The following is a 9,071-nucleotide window of genomic DNA, read 5'->3' as shown; positions in this document are numbered from 1 at the left end:
ACATTAAAAGGGTCATACACCATGATCAAGTGGGATTTATCCCAGGGATGCAAGGATTCTGTAATATACGCAAATCAATCAATGTGATACACCATATTAACAAATTGAGGGAGAAAAACCATATGATCATCTCAATAGATGCAGAGAAAGCTTTTGACAAAATTCAACACCCATTTATGATAAAATCTCTCCAGAAAGTGGGCATAGAGGGAACCTACCTCAATATAATAAAGGCCATATATGAGAAACCCACAGCAAACATCATCCTCAGTGGTGAAAAACTGAAAGCATTTCCTCTAGATTAGGAAGAAGACAAGGATGCCCACTCTCACCACTATTTTGGAAGTCCTAGCCACAGCAATCAGAGAAGAAAAAGAAATACAAATTGGAAAAAAGAAGTAAAGCTGTCACAGTGTGCAGATGACATGATACTATACATAGAGAATCCTAAAGATGCCACCAGAAAACTACTAGAGCTAATCAATGAATTTGGTAAAGTAGCAGGATACAAAATTAATGCACAGATATCTCTGGCATTCCTATACACTAATGATGAAAAATCTGAAAGAGAAATTAAGGAAACACTCCCATTTACCACTACAACAAAAAGAATAAAATACCTAGGAATAAATCTACCTAGGGAGACAAAAGACCTGTATGCCGAAAACTATAAGACACTGATAAAAGAAATTAAAGATGATACCAACAGATGGAGAGATACACTTTGTTCTTGGATTGGAAGAATCAATATTGTGAAAATGACTATACTACCAAAAGCAATCTACAGATTCAGTGCAATCCCCAAATTACCAATGGCATTTTTTACAGAACTAGAACAAAAAATCTTAAAATTTGTATGGAGACAGAAAAGACCCCAAATAGCCAAAGAAGTCTTCAGGGAAGAAAACGGAACTGGAGGAATCAGACTCCCTGACTTCAGACTTTACCACAAAGTTACAGTAATCAAGACAATGTGGTACTGGCACAAAAACAGAAATATAGATCAATGGAACAAGATAGAAAGCCCAGAGATAAATTCATACCCTTATGGTCAGCTATTCTATGACAAAGGAGGCAAGGATATACAATGGAGAAAAGACAGTCTCTTCAATAAGTGGAGCTTGGAAAACTGGACAGCTACATGTAAAAGAATTGAAATTAGAACACTCCCTAACACCGTACGCAAAAGTAAACTCAAAATGGATTACATACCTAAATGTAAGACAAAAGAGGAAGAACTTTCTCTACCCTTCTAGGTTCTTCTGGCAGGTCTAAGAATTCAGTTGACATGAGACAGATTAACAGGAGAAAATCAAAGTTTAATAACATGTATATATGGGAAGGACTCAGGAAAACTGATTAACTCGCCAAAATGCTGAAGCCCTCACTTTAAACACCATCTTCAGCTAAAGACAAAAGGAATTGGGGGAGGGGCTTCCCTGGTGGCGCAGTGGTTGAGAGTCTGCCTGCCGATGCAGGGGACACGGGTTCGTGCCCCGGTCCGGGAAGATCCCACATGCCACGGAGTGGCTGGGCCCGTGAGCCATGGCCGCTGGGCCTGCATGTCCGGAGCCTGTGCTCCGCAACGGGAGAGGCCACAACAGTGAGAGGCCTGTGTACCGCAAAAAAAAAAAAAAAAAAAAAAAAGGATTATTATCAGAGAAGTTGAGACAAACTAGCTTATTTAGTGTCATATAAATTGAAGGAGGAAAGCCTATAAGGAGAGGGTAATCTATAGATTCAAATGCTACAGAATGCAATAGCAGACTGAACAAAGAGAATTATCAGTTTGATTTGGCAGTTAGTAAGTGCGTGTTTGCTGGAATGTTAGGTTGACGGAGGCGAAGACCAGAATACAGTAGAATGAGGAGTGAAGGGGAGAGGTAAGGAAGTGAAGATACAGCTCAAAAATGTTTTTCCATACTTTATCACAAACTGAGAATGATCATTCTCTCCCAATGGACTCCCTTAATACTTAATTTGTATCATTTACTGATACTTTTAATGAAAAAATATGGCTTCTGGATATTTGTATATACATTTTATCTCCCTATTGTGATTGGTATACATTTTTATATACTTTATAACATAAAAATAGTAACTTAGGTGGTATGTTCAATGATTAACTATTTAAACAGTGCATAGTTAGGTAAGATTCCAACTATTTCATGAACTTACACTGACCTCTCTAATCCTTTCTTCCTCCACTGAACTACAATGTTGATTGTCTATATCCATCACCCTTTTTAAATACTTCCATATTTTAGTTTGAAGATTCTTAAAGAAGAGTGTGTATCTGCATTGTTTTTATTGTCCAGGAGGTCTAGTAGATCCTCAACCACTGACTGTTCTACTCAAAACAGTACCCTCTTCCCTGCATCCTCAGGTTGCCTCTTCAAAACCGGTGACACCAGCAGAACCAACCACGCCAAGCCAAGCCAAATTCAGTCAAATCCAATCATATGATCTGCAAATGAAGCTGAACTAAATTAAAACATAACAGGTCTCATACCCCTGAGTTCCTCTGTTTACACTTATGAACTGTTTATAAATATAGTTCCTATTTCCATATCTGTGAATGTATGAACTCTTGAATACCAATTTGAAAATTTTCTTTGGGAATGATTTTCCATATTTTTAGAAACAATGTAAGGTGTTCATCCAGAGCGATTCATAAAAGGCTACTTGGGGAGCTTACCTAGGGACTTGGTGAATATCTTGGTAAAGCTTTCTAGAGACTCTAAGCATCTATGTCAAATTGCCTTAGCAATTCAGCAGTAGAGAAAAGTTCTGAAAGAGCTGTTTCCCTAGCAAAACTTCTGAGACATTTTTAGAATATTAGACAAATAACCCCAATCCCTGGTGGGGTTGCTTAAAAAAAAAGTAGAAATAAAAAAGGTGGAATCGATGGATTAGGTAAAAGTTGAAACTGAACATTGAGGGCATCTCAACTAGCACCAAATCAATTATATCACTTTTTCTATCCTTCACCTAAAAACCATCTGGGGCTGTCATACAGCTTCAGCCTCTTAGCACTGTCAAGAAAGAATTGTCCAGATTGTCAAGAACACATACTTGACATGACTTGTACAACACTTATATGAAGAAGGCAACTTATACAACAATGGGTAAAATTATATGGTGTTCAGGAAGTCTGTAAGTATGAATAACTTTAGGATAACGTAAATGTTTATAAAGCTCAGTCAGCAGTTAGAGATTTCACACTTTCTTCCACCAAACACCTAATTTATTTTTTTTCTTAAAAAATTTTTTATTACATTTTCAATTCAGGATATTTGCAAGCACTAGAATATATTTTGGTCTTTTCAGGTTTCAATAATCTTATGTCTCTGGTTGTTTCTCTTTCACCCATCACAAGTCTTTAGGAATGCAAAATCATTAGAAAGTTCTTTACTTCATTACCTAAGGGCTATGGAGGAATATGGAAAGGGTTCTCAGTGATTTTAGTTTACCATACAAATGGTATTTTGGGTATTAGTAATTAGAGTTATTGCACATCATCTTAAGTATCTGAATGCTCTCAGAGTTTCATTCATTTGACTAGTCACTATAAATGAGCTAATTAAGCATTAAGAATATAGGTCCTGGTCTCATAGAGTTTATCAGCTAACCTGACACAATAGAAAAATAAATATCCATGTGTTCTAATTTTAAGGAAAGTCCTCTGAAATGGAAATGATATAATATCATTCTAGGGAAAAAATAGGACTTAAATTTCAAGTTTTTTTCCCTGTCTTACATTGTTCAAATATGAGTTCAAATGTTTGTGCTCATTCATAAGATATCTGTAATCATCTGAGGATGTTCACTGAATCTTTACATTGTTAATTCTGTGTCATTCTTTGTTCTCTAGCACATTGTTCCTCTACCCAAGTATTTTTCAAAATTCACTGCATTTTTGAGACCTAAATATTTTCCTGACTTGTTCTAGACCCTTTGAGGGAGTGAACAGAAGGATATTCTATGTGTCAAGGCAGTGTCTCCAAAGAATCGATTATGAAATGGCCTGCTGCTAAAGAGGCCCTGAATTATGTATAAAGACAATTTTATTTTGTTCATATCTTGGATGCCACCTTCAGAACCAAATTATTGCCTTTGAGAGGGAAGACAATTGCAAAAAATATCTTTGACTTAGCTACACATACATGCTTGGCATATTACTTGGGATGGTATGGACAGTCATTTTAATGGTCATTTAGACGTCATCATACTCTACAGAGAATAAGACTTGGGAAGTTAGAGCAGATGACTTCCAAATGACATTGCACTTCTGACACGCTGTGACCTCATGCTTGCTATTATGTGGGTGAGCAAACTGAAGGGCACATTGAACAGACAACTCAAGTTTAACAACCTGAAATTTGAAGAAGAACCATCAATGATCTCTCTCACATTTGGTGTTAGATGATGATTTATTTACCTCTTTTTATTTATTATTTTAAGTGTCTTTTTTTTTTTTTTTTTTACGTTACACGGGCCTCTCACTGTTGCGGCCTCTCCCGTTGACCGGCCCAGCCGCTTCACGGCATGTGGGATCCTCCCGGACCGGGGCACAAACCCGTGTCCCCTGCATCGGCAGGCAGACTCTCAACCACTGCGCCACCAGGGAAGCCCCTAAGTGTCATTTTTTTAACTCATAGAAAATGCCATAGACAACTGGTCCATCTTTTCCCTTTGGGTGGTTTCCTTCAGGAACTGTGGAAAAGAGTTGGTATGAAATGAAAGTTTCACAGAACAAAGAGTTCTATGAAAAATCATGTATTCCATGATTATGCTCCAAACTTGGATTGACAAACATGTAATCATGGACTTTGGAAAGATGCTGCCGTAAGAGCCAGCTCACTTCTCTACTTCTTCTCACTGCAAATGCATGCTTGGAATTTGTTTGTTTGGAATCTTTCTGTTTTTATGACTTTTTTGTTGTTGTTGTTGTTGTTGTTTTTTTTTTTGCGGTACGTGGGCCTCTTACTGTTGTGGCCTCTCCCGTTGCGGAGCACAGGCTCCGGACGCGTAGGCTCAGCGGCCATGGCTCACAGGCCCAGCCGCTCCGTGGCATGTGGGATCTTCCCGGACCGGGGCACGAACCCGTGTCCCCTGCATTGGCAGGCGGACTCTCAACCACTGCGCTACCAGGGAAACCCTATGACGTGTTTTTTCAATTCCATTAAAATTCCTCTCTTTTTTCTTCTGTTTTTTTTTTGAAGCAAAATAACGTTACTGCCTAGGAGCATTAAATCATTAAAATGAAGGCAGGTATACTTAGCAGAAATTCCTTCCTTTAAAATGTTTGGTTATCGGTAAGTGATCGAACAGTGCATAAGAGGTTTAAGAGCAGGAATAAAATATCAGCAATATTAACCTTCATCTTAAGCTGGTGGTAGATAGAGCACTTGGCACCCTCAAAAGTCCTGCAACTCTTTTTAACCATTCAGCGTTTGGGCTCCTCAGACTGGCTAAGAAACATACAGCACTGCTGCTGAAGACTGGAAAAAGAGCTTGAGGTCAGAGGTCGACACAGTGAGGGAGTTTGCTCTTTAAGAGGTTATCTGTGGATCTGCAAAGCCAAAGTGTAATTGGGTTTTGTGATGTGATTTTAGTGTGTAATTGTATATGAGCTTAGATAGTTTCAAAGACAAGCTTGCAAGATTTTTCTAGCTTGTTTGTAATAGCAATTTTAGGGATTGTGTGCAATCTTGGATAGAAAATTCAGAATGATCAAAAATGGCCATCAGATATAATACAGAAAGTACTTGATTCACCCTAATTATAATTTTAGTGAATTGATTTTACTGTGACATGTTCTTTCTTTTTAGGACATTGCATTGGCTATGAAAATAATTTAGTTTTCATGGCTGGTATCAGTATAGCCAATTTTACGTCATCAGCATAGCTCTCAGTGTTTCAGAGTTTGCATTTACTTGAGGATTACTGAATCATTATAAGGAAAGAAAAAAGTTAGAGCATTGCAATTGTATGTGGGGGATTCTTTCTGCCTCTAAATTTGTCAGGTTTCTGATTCTTGAATATCCTAAACAATGAGAAATAAACATTTCCTTATTGTTTTAGTTGTTTAGGGTTGCCTTGATTAAGCTGTCACTGCTGTCAGTTATGTTCTTATAAGCCTGGTTGGATCTATTTCATGTTAGGAAAAAGCTCAGATAAACCCAGGAAAGCTTAATGTTTATCCAATGTGAAAATAATTACTCAAAAGTGTTATTCTTAATCCAGATAATTAGAGTGAGGAAGGAAAGATCAGTGTCATTGTGAATTATGCCCCAGCAATTGACTCTTGGTCCTTGTAAGTTTCAGGTGAAGATGTGAATGGATAAAGGTTAGATTAAACATAATCCAAAGTAGCTGCAACCTTAATCTGTTATGATACAAGGATGATCACTTAAAAAGAGCTGGATTGTGGGATTGTTTCTGGTTGGATAAGATGCTGCCCGACTGGGACTAGTCTTAAAACATGCTTAGCACCATGTCACTGCAGCTGTAAGCACTTGTGCACGACTGCAGCGCACCACAACTAACAGGTGCTCCTGGGCTCATGATGCACATCAGGGTATCATACTTTCACAATATCTGGGCTTCACATTAACATGCCTTCCAATGGTCTGCATGGAAAAAATATTTCCTGTGACCTTTGTGGCATCTCTTCTTGGTTGTAATAAGCATGGATTTGGAATCTGCTAAAACTCTGGTATAAAGTATGCAGCCACATATTAACAAAAATCGAAGGGCATATTTGTAATTGAGCTTGTTTTCCTCTGTTTTAACATAGAAACTCTATTTTAAATGTGATTTTTAAAGGTAATTCACAATGTTCATAGAACTAGTTTTCTATCAAGTATTTTGAAAATGTAGTTAGGCTTTTCTAAATATTCCTGTGGAGTTAAAAATTATTTTTTTTGAAGTACGGGTAATAAGATCCAAAAAGGCTTTTAAGACATGATGCAAAATCCAGCCTCTTTTTTTAATTGAAAGGGAAAAATATTTGGAGTTTTATCTATTTCTCCCAGTAAATCTCAGAAATTTAATGTACTTAATTTCTGAATGGCTAAATTGGTTTGCTTTGATTACAGAAAATAGAATAAAAAATATTTTTGCAATTATCATGTGAAAACTCATTGCCTAAATGGAAAGGCATTTCTATTTTATGACAAATGAATTTTAGCTAGTGTCTGAATGAACATTTTAATAATTTGTAACAGTCAGTTATTTCTCTCCTGAGTAAAATTATATACTGCCACATTTATTGTTGCTAAATAGTTAAGAAAATAACTAAGGCAACGTAAAAAGATAATAAGATGTATGTTTTTTAAAACATATTTAGCTTACTTGGAATAATCAAAGTTCCAAGAGGTTAGTTTGTATATTTTTACAAAGTGTATTTTAAGAAATATCACTCTAATATATCAATATATTTTTAACCTTCATTGAAATCCAAATTTACTCCATCTGTTGCTTGTTGTACTTTGATAAATTTATAAACATAATATCCTATAAATGTACCAGATATGTTTTCTAGTTACATTAATGACTTCAATACATATTTGTACAAAATTTATTTTCCAAAGACAATTAACATTTGTTGGGCATTCACCACCCACATTTGGCACTTGCTCCATATTTTCACAAATTATTTAATATCATTAATTTATGCAACTAATGTTTTACTAAGGGACTGATAAGTGCCAAACAGTGGTCTTTTGGCTGTGACTATGGCAGTGAATAAAACAAACTCCCTGTCTTCATGAACCTTAGATTTTTGTGAGCAGAGAGAGAAAATAAGATAAAAAGAAAATGTATAATAAACAAAAGAGTGGCAAATGCAATGAAGAAAAGTGGATGGTTAGGGGATTAGGAATGGGGCATGGTAGATCACTATTCAAGATGAAAAGGTTAGAGACAGCCTCACAGAGAAGAGGACCTTTGTGCAAAGACTGAATGGTAAGAAGAAAGGGTGATGTGGTGCTCTTGGATAAGGGTATACTAGCTTCTGGATAATTACTCTTTCTTTTTTTTTTTTTTTTTTTTTTGGCGGTACATGGGCCCCTCAGTGTTGTGGCCTCTCCCGCTGCGGAGCACAGGCTCTGGACGCACAGGCTCAGCGGCCATGGCTCACGGGCCCAGCCGTTCCACGGCATGTGGGATCTTCCCGGACCAGGGCACGAACCTGTGTCCCCTGCATCGGCAGGCGGACTCTCAACCACTGTGCCACCAGGGCAGCCCAATTACTCTTTCTTAATAAACAGAAAAATTAACCAGGCAGATTTTTCATCAGGTATTCAAAACATAGTTATCATTTTAGAATTTACTGATGAGTTTAGCCAGAGTACTAGATTCTTCTCTATATTAAAAATATATATGTTAAAATTGAACAACCTTCAATAAGTTGTAGTTCTAAAATATTTGTAAACACATTATGTGCTTGATTTTGGAAGAACACAAAGGTGTCTTTTTTTTCCAGACAATGATGGAAAACATATAGCTCTTGGTCTTCAGGAAAATGTGCTTGTATTCTTGTATGGGAGAAGAAGAGCAAGAAAGAAGACTATCTCTTGTGTTTATTCAATTGCCTGTGAGTGCTACAGGCCTGAGGAATTGTGTTGTCATTGTGTGTTCTACCACCTATAGTCGTATGTCTCCAACCAGCCTTGCCTTGTGAGTTAGTTGACATAGTAGGCCTAATGGCCACTGTGTTTAGATATCTTGCCTACCTGACTTATTGTCACTAGAACTCATTTTTTCCCCTTAATTTTCAAAACACTATTTCATTGCAAATATCCCCAAGAGAAGTTACGTTTAAAATTTTTGTCATTCATTTATATTTCATTAATATAAATTCATTAATATAAATGAATTTGCTAAGGAAGAATAGAGTATGAACATGAAGTTATTAGGTTCTCAGACAAGGAAAGGAAGATAAAGGACACAAATGAGAGAAGAAAACTGATGGAAAGGGGAGGTTGCAGTTACTAAAGACAACATTTCCCTACTTCACAGCTCTAGAACAAGGACTTTGAGGAACAGCTCTAGGCAATAGTCTA

The sequence above is a fragment of the Pseudorca crassidens genome, chromosome 4, assembly GCF_039906515.1.
Source record: "Pseudorca crassidens isolate mPseCra1 chromosome 4, mPseCra1.hap1, whole genome shotgun sequence".
Taxonomy (NCBI): Eukaryota; Metazoa; Chordata; class Mammalia; order Artiodactyla; family Delphinidae; genus Pseudorca; species Pseudorca crassidens.
This window is presented reverse-complemented; position numbering follows the sequence as displayed.